Source organism: Quercus lobata, chromosome 6 (assembly GCF_001633185.2).
Source record: "Quercus lobata isolate SW786 chromosome 6, ValleyOak3.0 Primary Assembly, whole genome shotgun sequence".
In the NCBI taxonomy this organism is placed as follows: Eukaryota; Viridiplantae; Streptophyta; class Magnoliopsida; order Fagales; family Fagaceae; genus Quercus; species Quercus lobata.
The window spans coordinates 4,592,726-4,611,414 of record NC_044909.1 but is presented as its reverse complement, the minus strand read 5'-3'; the positions used below and the strand labels follow the sequence as shown (position 1 = coordinate 4,611,414).

Sequence of the window (18,689 nt, the reverse complement as noted above, 5' to 3'; positions counted from 1 at the left end):
TGACAAAGATTGCAAATTACTAACAGACAGAAAAGAATTTTTTTTTTTTTTTTTTTTTAAGAAAATAGGAGAGAGGAAGAATAAAACACTATTATTATTTTTTTAGTTTATAGCTACATTATTGCAACTTACTGTAGCTCAATGACTAAAATGATGACATTAATGATCTTAGAAATTATGGGCTATTTGATACATCATTTTAAATACATGTTTTCAGTTTTTAAATAATATTATACGTATTTTTACACACTTTTTCGCTTACATATATTTTTTTTAAAATAAAAATTGTTATTTAAACACATATACCAAACAAATCCTATACCTCTCTTACTGTGAATGATCTCAAGAGTCAGAAACACCACGTGAATGCCATCAGTGAATGAAAAAGAAAAAGACAAATGTTTGCACTAAGTTTTTGTTTTACGTAATTTGACGAAACAACTACACTCTACACACACCGCAAACTTTAACTAATCAAGATTGGCAAATATTATAAATTATTTTTTGAGAAACAATATTAAAAAGTGAAATACGTTTTATTAAATACAAAAATTACTCTATAAAATGCCAATCTTTACATTGAAAAACCGTGTACACCAAGTTCTTGATGGAGCAAAAAATGTGGTGGAAAACTTTCTCTAAAATCATAAAGGTGGCGGTGGTTTTGGCTGTGCTCATTTTTAACTGCAAGCCTGTTGCATCTTTTAGGGCTACGCCGCTGTGATGAACTCGACAAAGATAAGTTCACATCCACAGTATCGTGGTCCGGTTCCTCCTTCAAAGCCAAACCCACGTACTAATCATTTTCCTGCACCACCAGATCCTAGTTTCCATAATTGAAGATAACAACGGAGAGACAAGTTGCTTTGGTCATCTCCAAATGCATTTACGTTTATTTTGATTTTGATTTTTTTTTTTTCTTTTATGGGAGTGTACGTAGTTTGAATTTGGAAGAATATTATAGTTGTGTATGGATTCTCGAAAAATATTATATAGTTACATTTTGGGTTTCGAAGAAAATACTACTAAAATAATGTTTCTAGTTCTACTCTCCATTATAAAAAAACTCACAACAAAACTTAGATAGTAAATTTTTACTGGTTTTAATTTGAACTTACTATTAAAGTTATTATTTTTTATTTACCGGTAACAACCTGTTATATATTTAGGATTATTATGAAAATATTGCAAAAAATATTGTGAATATTGAATTTGTTTGTAATTTTTTGTTCAATATTCAATGGATCAAAATTTTGAAGATGTTTAATTTTATTTTTAATGTGCTCAATTGTTATTAAGGGTGTTTAAGGGTTTTTTTTAGGGTGGTCAAGTTGTTTTTCTAAGATGGTAAAAAAAAAAAGGACCTATATTAATTTAAAACTCAATAATTTTAAGGTATATTAAAAAAAAAATTTCAGGGTGGTGGATACTTGGCGCGGCCCCTGGTTTGCACTAGGTTTTTGCTTTACGTAATTAGACGAAACAACTGCACGCCTCAGAATGGCAAACTTTTACTGATAAAGAATAGCAAATATTATATATATATATTTTTTTTTTGAGAAACAATATTAAAAAAATGAAAGACGTTTTACAGTGTCATTCACCCATTGGTTAGTCCCACCAAACAAGAGTGCTGACCTGAAGAGAGTGGCTAATATAGGATACTTTCTCGATGTCGATTATCTCAGAACCACCACGTACGTGAATGCCATCAGTGAGTGAAAAAAAAAATATAAAGAAACAAAGAGGCTAATGTTTGCCACCTCACGGAACTAGTCGAAGCAACACGCCGCAGTCAATGTTTTACGTAATTAGACGAAACAACTACACACACCACCGAATGGCAAACTTTTATTATTCAAGAATGGCAAATATTATAAAAATGAAGACATTTATTAAAAAAAAAAAAAAAACCCCTATAAAGAAACCATTCATTACATTGAAAAAACGTGTGCACTCAGTTCTTGATGGAGCAAAGAATGTGGAGGAAAACTTTCTCTAAAATCATAAAGGTGGCGGTGGTTTTGGCTGTGCTCATTTTTAACTGCAAGCCTGTTGCATCTATTAGGGCTACGCCTTTGGCTGTGATGAACTCGACAAAGATGTGGTCATATGACTCATCACAACCACTGATTCGTGGTCCGGTTCATCCTTCAATGCCAAACCCACGTACTAATCATTTTCCTCCACCACCAGATCCTAGTTTCCATAGTTGAAGATAACAACGGAGAGACAAGTTGCTTTGGTCATATGCGAATGCATTTACGTTTATTTAGTTTTGTTTTTGTTTATTTTGTTTATTTATTTATTTATTTTGTCTTATGGGAGTGTAGTTTGAATTTGGAAGAATATTATAGTTGTGTATGGATTCTCGAAAAATATTATATAGTTACATTTTGGGCTTAGAAGAAAATACTACTAAAATAATGTTTCTAGTTCGATTCTCCATTAAAAAAAACAAAAAAAAAACTCGTGTAAGGATTGAGATCAACTATTAAATATAAAAAATGAATAATAGAAAAAAAAAATGGTGAAAGGATTGGGTGAATTGCATCCCAAGTCACAGCTAATTAAGCTTCCACATTGTCTATAACCTGACCTCAGAGGCTCAGACAATCGTTAAAACTTCCTCTCTCTCATTTTCCTTTGATTTTCTCGGCAACCATACTAATCAGATCTCATGGAATTCACAATTAAACATCACCTGAGCCACTGTTCCATCACTTTCTCTCATTTTCCTTTATTGTCTTGGCATCCAAACAGACCCAAACCAGCTGTTACTACAGAATCTGTGTTGACTACCTTGCGGTTGTTGGAATGGATTTGACCTCGAGGTTTCAGGTCTGCTTGAACCCATGGTGCGTTAAGGTGGTCCGAGTCGGACCATCAAAACAGATCTCTCTGTTTTGGTTGATTCCGGGCGCGTGAAAAATTATCGAACTTTTTGGGTATGTTAAATTAAGCCGACCCCAAAATTAGTGATTGGAATGTGATAATGGAGCCGTATTTTCTTTTTAGTCTCCAACTTTTTGTTTGGATTTTGTTATTTGCACTTTAATATACCTTGTGGAGAAGTTACATATGTTGCAATGGCAATGGGTAACTGAAACTTTTCGTGAACCTTATCCTGACAGGCACAGTTATTGTCCTTTGCAGATGTCGGCTTCACACGCCCACGGAGACAAACTTCTTGAGCGGATGTCAGGCTGTCAGCCTTAGGTGTTTGTATACTTCCCAGTGTACTTGCAATTTTTTTCTACTAAAACTGTATAAAAAGAGTGAATCTACAAGGTTTTTTTTTCGGTTTAGTCAAGTTTTGTCTTCTTGTGAAGCCAAAACGGTGCGAACAACAATTCATTTAAATATAAACTCAAACAACTCACTTACTCACCATTTACTGCCTCTTATCTTCTTCTTCTCTCTACACAATTTTTCTTCTTCCTTTTTTTTCCAAACCACCAATCTGTACTGTGATTTCAACTCCTTCACAACCCAGCCTCAGCACCGATCTCTCTCTACTAATCCAGATCAACAAAAAATTTGGAACCCAAGAACATTTGGGAAGAGCCAGAAAAAAAAATGGAGCTCAAAGCCTCAAACGCTGTTTGTGATCTCTGTTGGTTGGTGGATGTGCAAGAGAAGAGATAGACGGTTGCAGGTTTGAAACTCTGTTTTGTTTACTTATTTTTGGTTTCTGGTACTACGAAATCATGGTTGCTGTGAAAATTAGGGACAAATGGAAGGAAATTGAGGATTTTTGGTGTTCCCTTTCAGAATCGAAAATTCGGAGCTCAATTCTCCCAAAATACTGAGATTTGAATTTTTGTACGCATGTTTGTGTGAAAGTTTGGTTTTTTACTCGGATGGGTCAGAATATTTAGTGTTATATTTAGATTATATGAATGAAAGTTTGGATATTTACTTAGGTTGAATTTGTGTTGTGTTTGCTATTTGTAGTTGTCCTTATTTGCTGGCGTTCTTTCTACGGAGTAGGATTGGTTTTTCATAGATGAATCATTGTAATCTGTAATCTTCAGTAGAATGCCTTTTTGGTTGTTGGAGGTAAAGAGATTAGAGGCTCTATCTCTAAACTGAAGGGGCCCTGTGGTTTACCCCAAGCCTCGGTGAGTTGTGGTTTTGGCTAACAGTCCATTGAGGTCCTTGAGATGGCACAAGGTAAAAAAATATTTGTGACTTATTCTTTATATTTTCATGGTTTTGTTGAATGTTATAGGCTTTTGAGGATTTTAGATTTATAGGTCTTTGTTTTTGTTCACACTGGCAGTCATCAAGCAGAAGTTTGTGATTCCAAGGCTGCAGCAGAGCAAGGGTGAGTTGTAATTTTGGTGTTTGCTTTGATTTCAAGTTTAAATGCTTAAAACTTTTAATATATGAAGGGGCTTGGTTTTTCTTGTGTATAACTAATTGTTTAGATTTTATTTGATATGAATAGGCTTGACTTTGTGTAATTGAACAATCATCTTGATTCAACCAATGGATGAATTATTGTCTCTTTGGTTTATTTGAGAAATTATTTTGTGAAAAATTTATGAAATTATTTTGAGGTTTTTTTGGTTAGAAATATTTTTTAGTGTCCAATGATTTGGATGGATGTGATGCTGTAATTTTTAGTTTGTTTTGGAAAAAAGGTTGTCGTAACTCGTAAGGTGTTCCTCTTCCCAACTTTTATATATATATATATATATATATTAAATATATGTTATGTGGTAATTGATCAAGAACAAGGTATTGAGCAATTTCTTCAAATTTTTTAAAATATAAATAAAACCTTAGGAGCAGCGTGTGTTGTCTTTAATTTGTTAATTTATTTTGATATCTAAGTGAGTTTAGCACATTTGAATAGTTATTTGAAATTATGTTTGCAGTTTACACAAATGCGGTAGTGAATTTGTAATTGAATAGTTATGTATAGGGATTTTGTTGTGAGAGGCGTTAGTTAGATACTTAATATCTTTGTGATAATTTGGGGTTTTAAATGAGTACTTGGATTGAAAAGGCTTATCATTGAGATAATATGATAATGTTACAAGCATTTTAACCTGATACTTGTCAATTATATCATAAAAAATTTAATCTGTAATAATTATGCTATAGAAAAACAGCTTTTTTTCATTTTTATTATATATATATATATATAAATATTTGAATTTTTTAAATCCTTCAAATTTTGTTGTTTTTATTCTTTTCTTTTTAAGGATTGTTATTGAGAAGTCAGATGTTTTAAGGAATTGAAGACCAACATTGCCAAAGAGCTCAACGCCAAGCACAAAAGGGTTCTAATTTTTCTTTGATTTTTTTCCTTTGTATTTAAAACTCAACAAACCTCCAAATTCAATGAAACCTAAATTTGCCACACTTCTTTTGCTAAAACTTTGGATAATACCCTTATTTTGATTGATTAGAAACCTCTACCCTTAATTGTGGTCAAGCAATATGATCGTTGTTTGATTGTTTATCTTTATATCTTTGTTTGTAGTTGTATATTCTTGTTGTTTATACTTTTACTCTCCATTGTCTCAAATTTTTTTTTTTTTTTTTTTGGTTATATGAGTTAGCGGTTTTCTATGAGTCGCACCAAAGGATATGTCACTTTTGTCAGTTTAAAGGTAAAATAGCATTGTCATCACAATTTTTAGGTTGTTAACTATAGGATATGCGTTATTTCTTATTTTATCAATTTTTGAATGCGTGTCAAGTGTTTTCTCGACTTTTGAATTAATAAAAAATGTTGTTACTCTTAACCTTTTAAGTTTCAACTCTCTAATTCTTTCCTCCTTTCCAGGCTGTTGCTTTGGTTAAACCAATCTAGGAGCCGAAACAGGTAGCAAATAGGTTGATGTAAGAAGCATATCAAAGATTTTGTGCAGGATCAAGGAGATTCCTCTCACAGTAGATGTGGAAGCACCCTTCCTTGGCTTGATACTAAGGTTTGGTTTTCTACAAGAGTGGAAGATGAAGTGCAATAAAATCAAGTGGCACAATGATAGAATATCTTAGTGTTGTGCTAGATATAAACAAACTCATTAGAATTTGAACGTGTATTACATACTATCACCTTGTAGCATAGAGCTATATCTGAAAGCTTAGTTTCTATATTGATTGAATTTAGCTAGAAAACATGCTTTGTTTGATTTTGTAAAGAACCATTGGCTATGATTACAAGGTAGACATAGTGCTTGGTACTTTGGTAGTGGATGTGTCTAACTATATTTGGTAGTGATACTTTTTCTAGGTATTTTAAATTTCATCAATGATTAGCTAGAATCCTGTTTTCTTCTTCTTTTATGGGGTCTTTGGGTTTACAACATAGATTATTATGGGATTTTAAGGACTTGTTTTTACTACATATATTGCTAATACAAATGGATCATAATGCTATTTTGGACTGGTTAGTTGCCCGTTACACTTTTAAATTTTTACACTAATATAGACAATGGGATGGAAATTGAAAATTTAACACCAAAATAAGGTGTTAACTTTAAATTTTAAAGTTCAGGATATATTTCCGAATACTCAATGTATTGGCAAGCACGTGCCTTGCACGTGCAGCCCACACTACTTATTAATAAAGTTTTAATAACCTATCAGAGGAAGAAGATTGTTGTGTTTATGCCAAAATCTAGTGCAAGGGGAATCAGGCAAAGATGGTGTAGGTTATTTCCAGCTGATGGGGGACTAAGACTGATGATGCTTTAACTGTATTTACAGGAGCAAGTCTGGTCTGCATCTTAAGCTTGTATGTGTGAATGTCTCTCTCCTTGTTTCTCTCTTAAAATATGTTTGCAGTGCTCACATACACACAAACTCGCCCAACACTATGTTTATGTTATCACTTCGAAGGGTTGACTTTAAGGTATTAAATTGAAAGTGTTGACAGGCAGTTAAGGAGAATATAAAACAAAAGTGACTTTAGTTTGTCATCTCCCAGTATCTTGATGTTATTATTTTATTTGATTGACTAAAGGTATTCAATCCAATGTGTTGATAACATGGTTTTTAGGACTTAGGATCCCGAAGTGCCTATTTGTTTCAGCGTTTTCGAGCAAAAAGTCACGATTGTGCTTCCACAACGTGATTTTAGATGGAATGAAGCATTTGAAGTTACAAAGAGTGAGAAATTAAGAGAAACTAATTCACCTTTAGGCCTTGATGCTTTTCAATTGGACTCCAAAATGTGCCTTCGAAATGTCCAAATGAATACCAAAATCTTAGAGGTACCCTTCCAGTTGCTTGGATGGTCTCTTATATGGGCTTTACTTGTAGACAATAGCTCATGTAGTTTAAAAGGTTCAAGTTCTTGATGACTTCTCAGAATTCAACACTACAATAAAAACTGCTTAAGAACAAATGTTTTATTCTCCATCTTATTATTCTCATCACATGGAATTGATTAAGAACACCAAGATGCCTAGAGAGTGGGTTCATTTTGTTTTATTTTATTTTTAATTTAAGATTTTTATGAATTTTCCTATTTTGCACAACCGATGTTTACCATTTGTGCCGCTGTCTTGGTTCTTACAAAACTCAGGATGAAAAGATCTAGATTATGTTCTAGGCTTTAAATCCCTACAGCCCAATACTCTAGTCTGGCTGAATTAAATTTTAGTATTTGGGCTCATAAATTTGTAAAGGCCCAATTACTTATGGCCAGACAAAATGGTTTTATCTCCTGCTACCACAAAAGGATGAAATGTTCGGTAATTAATTGATCTAAGTGGCCGTTTGTTTGGGCGTTTTGAGCCCAAAAGTTGGCTTTTTAAAAAAGCCAGCCCAAGTTTAGTGTTTGGTGGGTATAAAATGCAACTTTTTGCTTAAAGTTGCGTTTTATAGATCATAATTCATTCGAATATTCCACATTATTCCTTCATCGCTGGTTATCCCGGCCATTTCACATTGGAATTTGACTGGTAGAATACTGAGACAGGGTGCATCACTTTATGGGAATTGACTAGCAGAAGAATATTAAGATATGATGATTATAATATAGTAATTGATTATGACAAATTGAACAACGTTTCGAAGGGGGGTGGTATGCATAATCAATTATTATATTATAATCATCATATCTTAATATTCTTCTGCTAGTCAATTCCCATAAGGTGATCCACCCTGTCTCAGTATTCTACCAGTCAAATTCCAATGTGAAATGGCCGGGATAACCAGCGATGAAGGAATAATGTGGAATATTCGAATGAATTATGATCCTTCCTATTTCCCGAGATTATACACTATACATTCAAATGACAATTATGGCTACAAAAGTTACCACTTTACTCGGTATAATTTTATTAAATACATAAACTTATTTATTATTTATAATTTAAAAATACAAAAATTTAAGGGATAAAATTAGCCATATCACATGTATTTTGTGCGTGCGATGAGACATTTTTTTTAGTGGTCTTATTTTGTAGCAAAAAATTTGTGTTTTTATTTTTTATATATAAATTTTATTTTGAAAATTTAATTTATCTATACTACTATTTAAAGGGTTTCTCTTGTTTGGATTCATTATTTTTTAGTTCAAAAATGACCTTACACCTCTATGTTTAAGCAGAGACAAAACTAAAGGACAATCCAGTAAAAATGAAACTTTAACTCCCACTAAAATATTGCCTAAAAAATAGGACAACTCTCCTATTAATTTTGAAATTGCATTATCCACTTATAAATTAGATTCTCAAAATAAAAATTATATATATAAAATAAAAACACAGGGTTTTTTTTTTTTTTTCGCTAAAAAAAAGTCTCGTCATATGCGCAAAGCGTGTATGATAAGACTAGTATATTATTAGTGGTATGATGTTAACAGTGACTCAATATGAAAATTATTAAAAACTTGTCAACTCAATTGTAAAAAAATATAAATATAGCGAAATTTATGTGTATGTAGAATTATTCCACCAAGGAAAAAATTAACGAATGACTTAAGAACATTGATTTAGAAAATATTTTTTAAATTTTTTTATGAAAAAAATTAACTTTTTAACTGTTTTTGATATTATTTATAAAGTAATGCTACAATTATAAACTATTTTACAATATTTTTACACATCGTTATGTTGCCAATTTTTTTATTGATTTTCATCTAAACTTATAATTAATATCATTTTTTTTATTTACTAATTATTAGTCATCACATTAACGATCTGTAATTTTTTTTATAAAAAATTTGTATTTCTAACATTAATTAGATGTATAAGTACTTTGTTAAAATTGTTTTATTAACTAAACCCACTCTGTCACGCTTTGGTCCAGGCGAACCACAGTACCACACCTGTTTGCTTCCCACTCACACAATCAATCAAATCATTTACCCAAAAAAAGGGGTCAAATCTTGATTCCACTTTGAATTTCAAAGTATCACTCACAGACACCCATATAAATAATAGCATCTTGCGAAATTTCCATGTGCTGCTGCAACAACAGCAACAACAAAAAAGCGAGCGAATAAAGTTTTAAAAAAAAAAGAAAAAAAGAAAAAAAAAGGGTTATGGACTTTTTGAGGTTTTACACAGAGATGTAGAGCCTTTTTTAAACTCAAAAAAATGAAGATTTCAAATAGAAAAAACCTTTTAAATAGTATAGATAATAGATATCATTTATCTATTATTCAAAATTTAGCAATTTATTTGTCGGCAATCATCTTACAAACAAACAAACAAAAAGTTTTCCTTACGGGTCCATGAACTGGCTGGTTCTAACTAGTGGTTCATCAAAAGGATTACGTAACTAGTCATTAGTCATAAATTAATGTCATGCTCAAATTATCAGAAAAATAAATGTAAAATTGAAAGACTACTATTCAAAAAATTTCCCTATAAATGTTAGATTAGAGCAGACCATATTTGGTCACATTGAAAAAAAAAATTAAGCGCTAGTTCTTGATGGGGCAAAAAATGTGGAGGAAAACTTTCTCTAAAATCATAAAGGTGGTGTTTTTGGCTATGCTGATTTTCAACTGCCAGCCGGTTGGTTCTACCAGGGCTACGCCTTCGGCTGTGATGAACACATTTCCACAAGGTCGTGGACTGGTTCCTCCTTCAGAACCAGACCCACGTACTTATTTGCCCGCACCCTCGTCGCCATAGTTGAAGATAATAACGGGAGAGAAGCTTCGGCATATGGTCTGCGCATTTACGTTTATTCTGAGTTGGAAAGAATAAAATTGTTATGTAAAACAAAGTAGAAACAATTGGCAACATATCTGTACGTTGCCAACTTTCTGTTTTCTTTTTTTGAGAAATCAACAGGCTTCTTTTTTTAATAAAGCATGTTCAATGGACACCAAATTTCTGTTTTCTGTTATAGCAAAAAAAAATACACCATATGCATAAAGGTGGTATAGATTTTTTTTTTTTTTTTTTTTCCCAGCAAAGGAAAAAAAAAAAAAAGGTTCAATACTCTCCACTCTCCAATCTCCATGATAGTGAAAAGCGTATGTTTTTTTTTTTTTCCAAAACTACGTTGCCATGGCCCCATGTACGTTTCATTTTTTTTCCTTAAGATACGAAATTACATTTTCGTCGATAAAGTCCAATCGTACCAACGCCTATTTAGATGGGTTGTTTCGTAATTTGATTCCACTATAACGCACCGTTTCGCACGAAAAGGAAATGCCCCAAAAGGCCCCAAAAAAAGAAAAAAGAAAAAAAATGATGATAACAAGCTTAAGCAAGTACGATGGGTCTGACGGACTCTGCTCAATGTGCTCAAGCAGATCTTTTGGCTTTCTGGGTACTTGGATTTTTTTTTTTTTTTTGGGGTGTTTTTCTTTTTAAATGTGATGAATTGTTTTGAGGGGTTTTATATTTTGGGAAAAACTATAGAACTTTTTCATTTTAGATATGTTAAATTTGTTAAAATTTTGGGGGTATTTTTTATATATTATTGGATCGCCAGGTGCTAGTTCTATGGTTTTGAATTAGGCTGATCTTTGTGTTTGTTTATTTCAATTTTCAAGGTTTTACATCGACGGTGATTATTGAGAGTGATTTCCTTCGATAAGTACAAAATTATTAGAAATTACATTATTGTGACTGATATAGGAAGAGTCGAGTTGGAGGTCATGGGACATAAGCTTGGGGAGTTTGTGGAAAAGTACACTGTTTGTGTCGAAGCTGTGTTTGCAATGCTGAAGAGCGATAGGGGTTAGTGTCAAAGTGGTCGATCACGACTTCAGGCCTAACATGCTCAATTTGCTTAATCAGACTATACGGTAATTTGTGTTTCTATATTACTTTGATTGTTCTGTTATTGCTTACTATTCTGTTGTTTAGTTAAATTGTTTCGTAGAATGCGAAATCCTAATCTTACTCGGTAGATTGGTAGATTATGGGTGCTTTGTGTTTTGCTTATTCTTTGTAAATTGCAATTATTCTTAAAAAAATGTGATGCACTTTACCTGTATAAAGACAACATGTTGAAAATATTCTTTGCTTTTTGATAATTTTAAATAAAAAAGCATATTTGATCCGTATCTTTTAATTTTCACCAACATTTAAGTAAACTTAAATAATATTTAAGGTTAGATTCTAAAAGTGTTTATAATGTTCGCTATTTTGTCACGTCATTTAGTTTGATGTTTCTCTTAATGTTTTCATGTCAGACCAATTTGAGAGATTAGTGCTTAGAAACTTTATGGGTATGTGTGTTACGAGAATACTCCTTTTGTCATTTAGATTCTAATATGTGCTACTACCAACTTTTTCTTTCATGTTGTTGACTACAATTCTAAAAGCTTTATGTTTGTTTAGCCTTTCTATGTAGGCTGGTTAGAGCTACTTATGCAAAGGGTGTAAACATTGTACTTATACAGGTATGAATAGTTGGAACCTGTGATGTCAACATTTGTATTGTACAGCTACTTTAGAAACATTTCTTTATGGAAATTATGTATTTGATACATCTTCAGGAGTACTCTGTAGTTTCTGTTTCATTGTTCTTATGACTACAATATGGTTTTTGAAAATACGTTTTGTTCTTCAACTCAAAAATGTCTTCCTCTCGCTATCGTTATAATTTTTACGGATTGGAAAATGTGCATGTTAATGACACTAGAGGACCTTGGAGTTTGTGTAAAAAACTATTTATTGAGGCACTCAAATTTATTCTTACTGTAGTTGTAAAATATGTATGGTTTAATGGAGTCTAACTTGGTTTTCCTGATGCCAAATATGTTTTGGCATAGATTCCAAGTATTTGAACATCTGTCAGCATTCTAAATTGATTAGAGGTTTTGAAAATGCTAGTTTTAGTGTTTTTTGTTCAAAAACCTTGAAGCTATGGTCATCAATGATGCTCAGTTTAGTGCTCTTGGTTCAGATTTAGCTTTTCCAGTTTGGGTATATTTTTAATGAATGATTTCATTCCTAATAATGGAAATTTCCCTAAGCTTCTCTTTTATAAGATGACCCAACAATCATGGCCTGGGAGCTTACGCAACAGTCTATGTGCAAATTATATCCTCATGGAAAACCATTTAGGTTAGAATAATCTTCTCTTCTTTTTATGTTGTTTCCAGCTTAGATCTATCTTCAAGCTTCTACATTCATTTTTTTTTACTTAAAAAGGTTTACTAGCTTTGCTTTCTTTTAAGTGTAATCTATTCTAACCCAAACCAATTGAAGTTCATTTAGCATTAATTTTTTATGGTCACGTTGGAGAATTACTACACCTTAGTTTAATCTTTTTGTTATATGAACTGTTTTTTATATGAGCAGGTTTTCTAGGGGTCTTGGTGGGCCATGGGTGTTTAGATTAATGGTAATTATCTCTTTAGGAGTTGTCCAATTTGATAGCTTCATGTCATTAGTGTTTTATCTAAGCTTTTGATGATAGTTGGTTCTATTTGTAATATCAGTTCTAATGGACAATAGAGTAGCGTTTCATACAAGTGCCAAAGCCCCAAATTGTTCTCTGTCTAATTATCTCCCTCAGGCTTAACACGTGGTGCAATTATTGGAAACATGTGTTTATTGACTGATTACGGGATGTCAATTGGTCAGAGTTGTTAGAGTTCTGTTACAGAATTAGTTTTGGTTTCCCGACTAAATTGATCTAGCTTTTCCCAGTCCTAGGACTCTTTTATTGCATTACAGAGTTTGCTGCATAATATCAGATTCAGATATTTTTCAATCTCTCTTTCTCTCTGTTTTATTCTCACACATACAATCTCAAACTCCTTTAGAGGAACCATCGGTATTGAGTTGTGCATTTCATACAAAACTCACTGTGTTGGTTAACCTATAGATCAGAGATACATTGCAGCCTCCTCTGGGCTGAATCTTGCCGCTGGCGGTGACCAACAACTCTTCCCTTGCTGTAATGAGTAATCTGCCCTCACCTATTAATATATATATATATATATATATATTTATTATAGCTTTGCTTCATCTAACTATTGTTGTGCTGGACATATCAAAAAAAAAAAAAAATCTATTGTTGTGCTGAATGCCTCCCTACAATTATTTTTATCATTTTATGGTGAATGTTCTCTGATGGATTGGTGAATATTGAACCTCAGATTCATGAGATGTGCCATTTATAGGTTGCATTTGTTAATAGATCTTGTTGTTTGAGCATTATTTTTGGTGATTGTACTGTCATTGGATACTACTGATTAGTGATTGGACTTGTCCCATTGATGTTAGTTTGATTTGGAATGTGATAATAGAACCATATTTTCGTTTTTGTCTCCAATTATTTGTTTGGATTTTGTTATTTGCACTTTTATATACCTTGTGGAGAGGTTACATATATTGCATTGGCAACGGGCAACTGAAACTTTTCTTGGTTCTGAAACAGAACAAGACAGAATATGTGTTATAAAACAAGAAATAACTCTGGCAAACAATTTTCGGCATGGGGAGTGATAGAAGTCCTGCTCCAGATGGTTTTACTGCTAAAATTTTCAAGGTTGCCTGGCCTATAGTGAAGACGCTGTCATTTCAGCAATTACTTCCTTCTTCACATCCGGTAAGCTCCTCAAAGAAGTCAATTCTACAACCATTACTCTTGTTCCTAAAGTTCCTAATCCTTCCTATATTTCAGATTTCAGACCTATATAGCCTGTTTTAATATAGTCTATAAATGTATTACTAAAATACTAGCTAATAGGCTGAAAATCTACCTTGGTGTTTTGTTGAATTCTAACCAAACTGCTTTTATCAAAGAAAGGAATATCTCTGAAAATACTGTTCTTGCTCATGAGCTAGTGAAACACTATGTTAAGATCCCAGCTGATCTCACAAGTCTTAGGGATTGAATGGGTGAATGGAGAAGATTAAAAGGAATATGAGTAGGTTACTTTGAGGGAACCTAGGCCTTCGTCAGAAGAATAGGGGATAGAGAGAGAAACTGAGTATTCATCTTATTTCGTGATTGATTCCCATTACAATGCTACTGTTCTCTTGAATACCCACAATTGTCCTAACTAATTAACTGTTCAATCAGTTATTTCCTTCCCTAACAGCCTAACTAATTCCCAACTATCCACATGTGAGAAATCCCATTATTCACATGTACAATTAGGAGTTAGTTAATTGAAGGTACAATCCACTACATTACAATTACAAGGGTAAGCATTACAACAAGTAACTAAGTACAAACTCCATGTGGCATTCCAGCTCAGCAGCTAGGCTTCATAGCAATAACTGTCGGTGCCTTAACATACCCTTTCCCTTGAAAGCACCTTGCCCACAAGGTGAGGGTATTTAAGCTGTAATTGAACTAAGACTTCAGTGATGTCTATTCCTGAGCTGCTTCACCCTCTTCTGCAGAATGGCTATAGGTTCCAGCATCAATTGTCCATCATGATCCATAGGAGGCAGAGTAGGAATAGGTGATATAGCTGGTCCCAGTGTAGGTTTTAAACAAGAGACATGGAAAACTGGATAAATGCAAGCTGTAGGAGGCAAGTCTAACTTATATGCTACCTTCCCCACCCTTTGAAGAACTTGTTAGGGTCCATAGAATCTGGGAGATAGCTCTTACTTACCTTTCTGAGCCAAAGACTTGTGCTTATAGGGCTGTAACTTCAGGTAAACCCAATCTCCAATGGCAAAAGATCTGTCACTCCTGTGCTTATCAGCCTGTATTTTCATTCTCTGCTGAGCAAGCAAAATATTAGCCTTTTTTTTTATAAGTCAAAATATTAGCCTTTAATTGAGCCAACACTTGCTCTCTATTGCTCAAAAGGGTATCCTCAGCTTCAACTCTAGTGGTACCAGGGATGTACTGCAATTTAGGTGGAGGGAAGCCATATAAGGCTTCAAAAGGAGTGAGCTTAAGAGGTGTGAAAATTGGTATCGTACCAAAATTCAGCTAAAGGTAGCCACTGTACCCACTGATGAGGTCTGTCACCTACAGATACTCTCAGATATTGTTCCAGGCCTTTATTCACAATCTCATTCTGACCATCAGATTGAGGATGGTATGCTGTAGACATGGCCAACTCCATACCCTGCAACCAAAACAGCTCAGACCAGAATTTGGAAGTAAAAACAGCATCTCGATCACTAACCAAAGTGATAGGTAAGCCATGTAAAACACTTGCTGAAGGTACACTGCAGCTGCATAAAATGAGCATATTTAGTGAACCGGTCTACAACCGCCAAAATGACTTCATACCCTTGTGACTTAGGCAACCCTTCAATAAAATCTAAACTGACATCAGACCAAGGTCTATCAGGAATGCCCAAAGGTTGTAGCAGACCAGCAGGTGCACTGGTTTCAGTTTTAATCCCTTGGCAGACTTCACACTCTCTAGAATACTACTTAATATCAGATTTCATACCCTTCAAATAGAACTCTCTTTTGGCTCTATGAAGAGACTTGAGAAAACCTGAGTGGTCAGCCATAGGACTAGCATGGACATGGTGGAGTATCAGATGCTTGAGAGGGAAATTAGAGCCTAGATAGAATCTACCCTTAAACAAAAGAAGACCATTTTGCATAGAAAACCCTGTAGAAGTGGCACTATCAGATTGCACAGCCTGGATAAGACTCTGAAGCTCAGGGTCTTGTTGATAGATGTCCTTAAGAATGTCAATCCAGGTGGGATTAGGAAAAGAGATAAAAAATAACATGCTAAATTTGGAGTCTGAAATGTTCTCTTGCTCTAAATCCTCCTTTCTAGATAGAGCATCAGCCACCTTATTCTCTACACCTTTCTTGTATTCTACTGCAAATGCGTATCCCATTAGCTTGGTAATCCATTTCTGTTGACCTGGTGTTCCTACCCTTTGCTCCAATATGAATTTTAAACTCTGGTGGTCTGTCCTAACCATAAAAGGTTTGCCCAACAAATATGGCCTCCACTTCTTCACAACAGAAACTAAGGCCAACCACTCCTATTAGGTTGATAAATGCAGATTCTTTCCTTTCAAGGCTTGACTGTGAAAAGCTGTAGGTCTCTGGACTTGCATTAACACAGCTCTCAAACCAATTCCAGATGCATCACATTCAATAGCAAAAGGTTTTGAGAAGACTGGTAAAGCTAGAACTGGTGGACTAGCCACTGCCTGCTTGAGTTGTTCAGCTCATAATACAAATAGATTTGGGGGCCCAAATCTCCTAAGGCCCAGGGTTCTTTGACGAGTGTAAGGCCTCCACAATTTGTATATCCTATTTGGACTGTTTGCAATAGCAATTTAGTCCATGACTTGTTATAGACACCTAGGCAAGAGAGTTGTTATATACATTCAGTTATTGTGTGTGTTCTGTTTTTTATTTTATTTTTTTTTACCTTCTAGTTTGAGTCAATTTTTAGTCAGCTTTTTCGATTTGAGTTATCCAACATTTTCATTGTTTTTCAATATTGATCTAGATTACGTTAATTATAGGAGGGTTGTGTTGTGACTAATGTAGGTTCAATTGATGTAGTTTATAAGGTGAAAGTGAAAGCTGCAGCAGATGTTGTAATTAGTTTTCTGCTGATTAAGCTTGTGTTCAATCATAAAATTGTACCCAAACTTATGAGGTAACAAACATTTTCCTGGGGCACTGGTGGAACTCACAGTATGACTGTTTAAGGAGTCTGGTTTCCTGTTGCTGTGCCTGTTAGGTAGCTAGATCAGGTTCACAGTTTCCGTATAGTCATATAGAGTCAGCATTTGGGAATAGTTTGTTGCACTTGCACCCAACAAGAGAGGATGGAGCATTGGGAGTGTAGGCAGTGGCGGATCAGGATTTTTTTTTTTTTTTTTTGGGGGGGGGGGGGGGGGGAACTAAATATAACATGACTCTTAAAAAAAATATTTACTCAAAACAAATATTTAATTTCATAAATTAATTTTAACTTGATAACATTGTGTTGTAAGTTATTTCAATGTATTAAAATCATTTGCAACTGATTTTGAATTAATCAAGAATTATATTCTAAGGAAGCAATATCTATTTATTTAAGTTTAAATCTTTGAACCTTTCTAAGGGGTTCAACATCTAAAATTTCATCATTTGGGACAAAAGATTGAGCAATAGCTTCTAGATCTTATTAATTTTTACTCTTAAAATATGTATAAATTGTGGATATTTTCCCATTACCTTAATTTGAAACCTATATATTTGAATTTTATAAACTAGTTATATAATTAATTAAAAAATAAAATTGGACAACCAAGTGTAAACTACTATATTACTTACTCAATACCAAACAAAACCTCCAATTATTGTCAAATATAATTTATAAATATGTAGATTCTAAGCTTTGTTTCTTCTCTTTTGAGAAGACGTAGATTCTAAGCTAATTACTCAAACCATCATTTTCGAATTTAACATAACTTACAATAAAGGGGAAATTACACTTTACTATCTTAAACTTTACACTACATTACACTTTGCACCCTAAACTATTTGAATGCATGCTTTGTACTCTAAACTATAACCCTTGTTACACTTTGCATCCTGACGTTAGTTTTATTGTTAAGATAGAACATGACTTGCCCATGATTTTTGCTTAGATGAGTCATTGTTTAAAGACTAAAGCACTCTTTTTACAAACAATTAAAATCAAAAGATTTTTTTTTTCCTAGCTCTCTCTCTTTAGCGTGAGTAATTTTAATAACAAGTCCAAGAAAAACATCATCTAGGTCATGAATATGAGGGTTGTGCTCAACTATATAAGGGTCACCGCACAATTTAAGAAAAATACACTCTTTTGAGCAATGAGTCTTATGGACGATATTAAAAGAATAAAGCAAGAAAACACAAAATGAAACAATGAATTAAAATCTCTTTTATTTAGGGGGGGAGCCCCATGGGGGTGGACAACTGGGGGGTGAACAACCTGAATTGATTGGAACTCCTGAAGACAATCAATGGGATCCACAAAAATTCTAGAGTAGGGGCAGAAGTTTTACCTAACCGAGATGCATTCCGCTTATTCCAAATGCCCCAAGCAACAAAGGCTAAAATTTCTGCAAGATTGGGTGTTCATGAAAGTGAAAAATCCTGGTGAGTAAATCTCTGAAACTTGTAAAATGGCTAGAGAGATAGCTTCTGTAGTGTTCAAGTTCCCACCAAATCTCTTTGAGAACCTGGCAATCCCATAGAGCATGGATAGCATCCTCCGTTTCCCAGTCACAACACTCACATGTAGCATTGCGAGTGACATGGCGACTTAAGAGGTTCTTCTTCGTAGGCAGAGCTTCGCAACAGGCTCGCCACAA

General features: G+C 33.7%; 1 long non-coding RNA gene across 1 annotated transcript; it reads left to right on the top strand.

Moving 5' to 3' along the window:
• Positions 1-3,412: 3,412 nt before the first annotated feature.
• Positions 3,413-6,210, top strand: LOC115993538. Its single transcript, XR_004093009.1, has 4 exons — positions 3,413-3,658; positions 3,958-4,176; positions 4,286-4,330; positions 5,804-6,210. It is a non-coding gene; the product is annotated as an uncharacterized LOC115993538 (long non-coding RNA).
• The last annotated feature ends 12,479 nt before the right edge of the window (positions 6,211-18,689 follow it).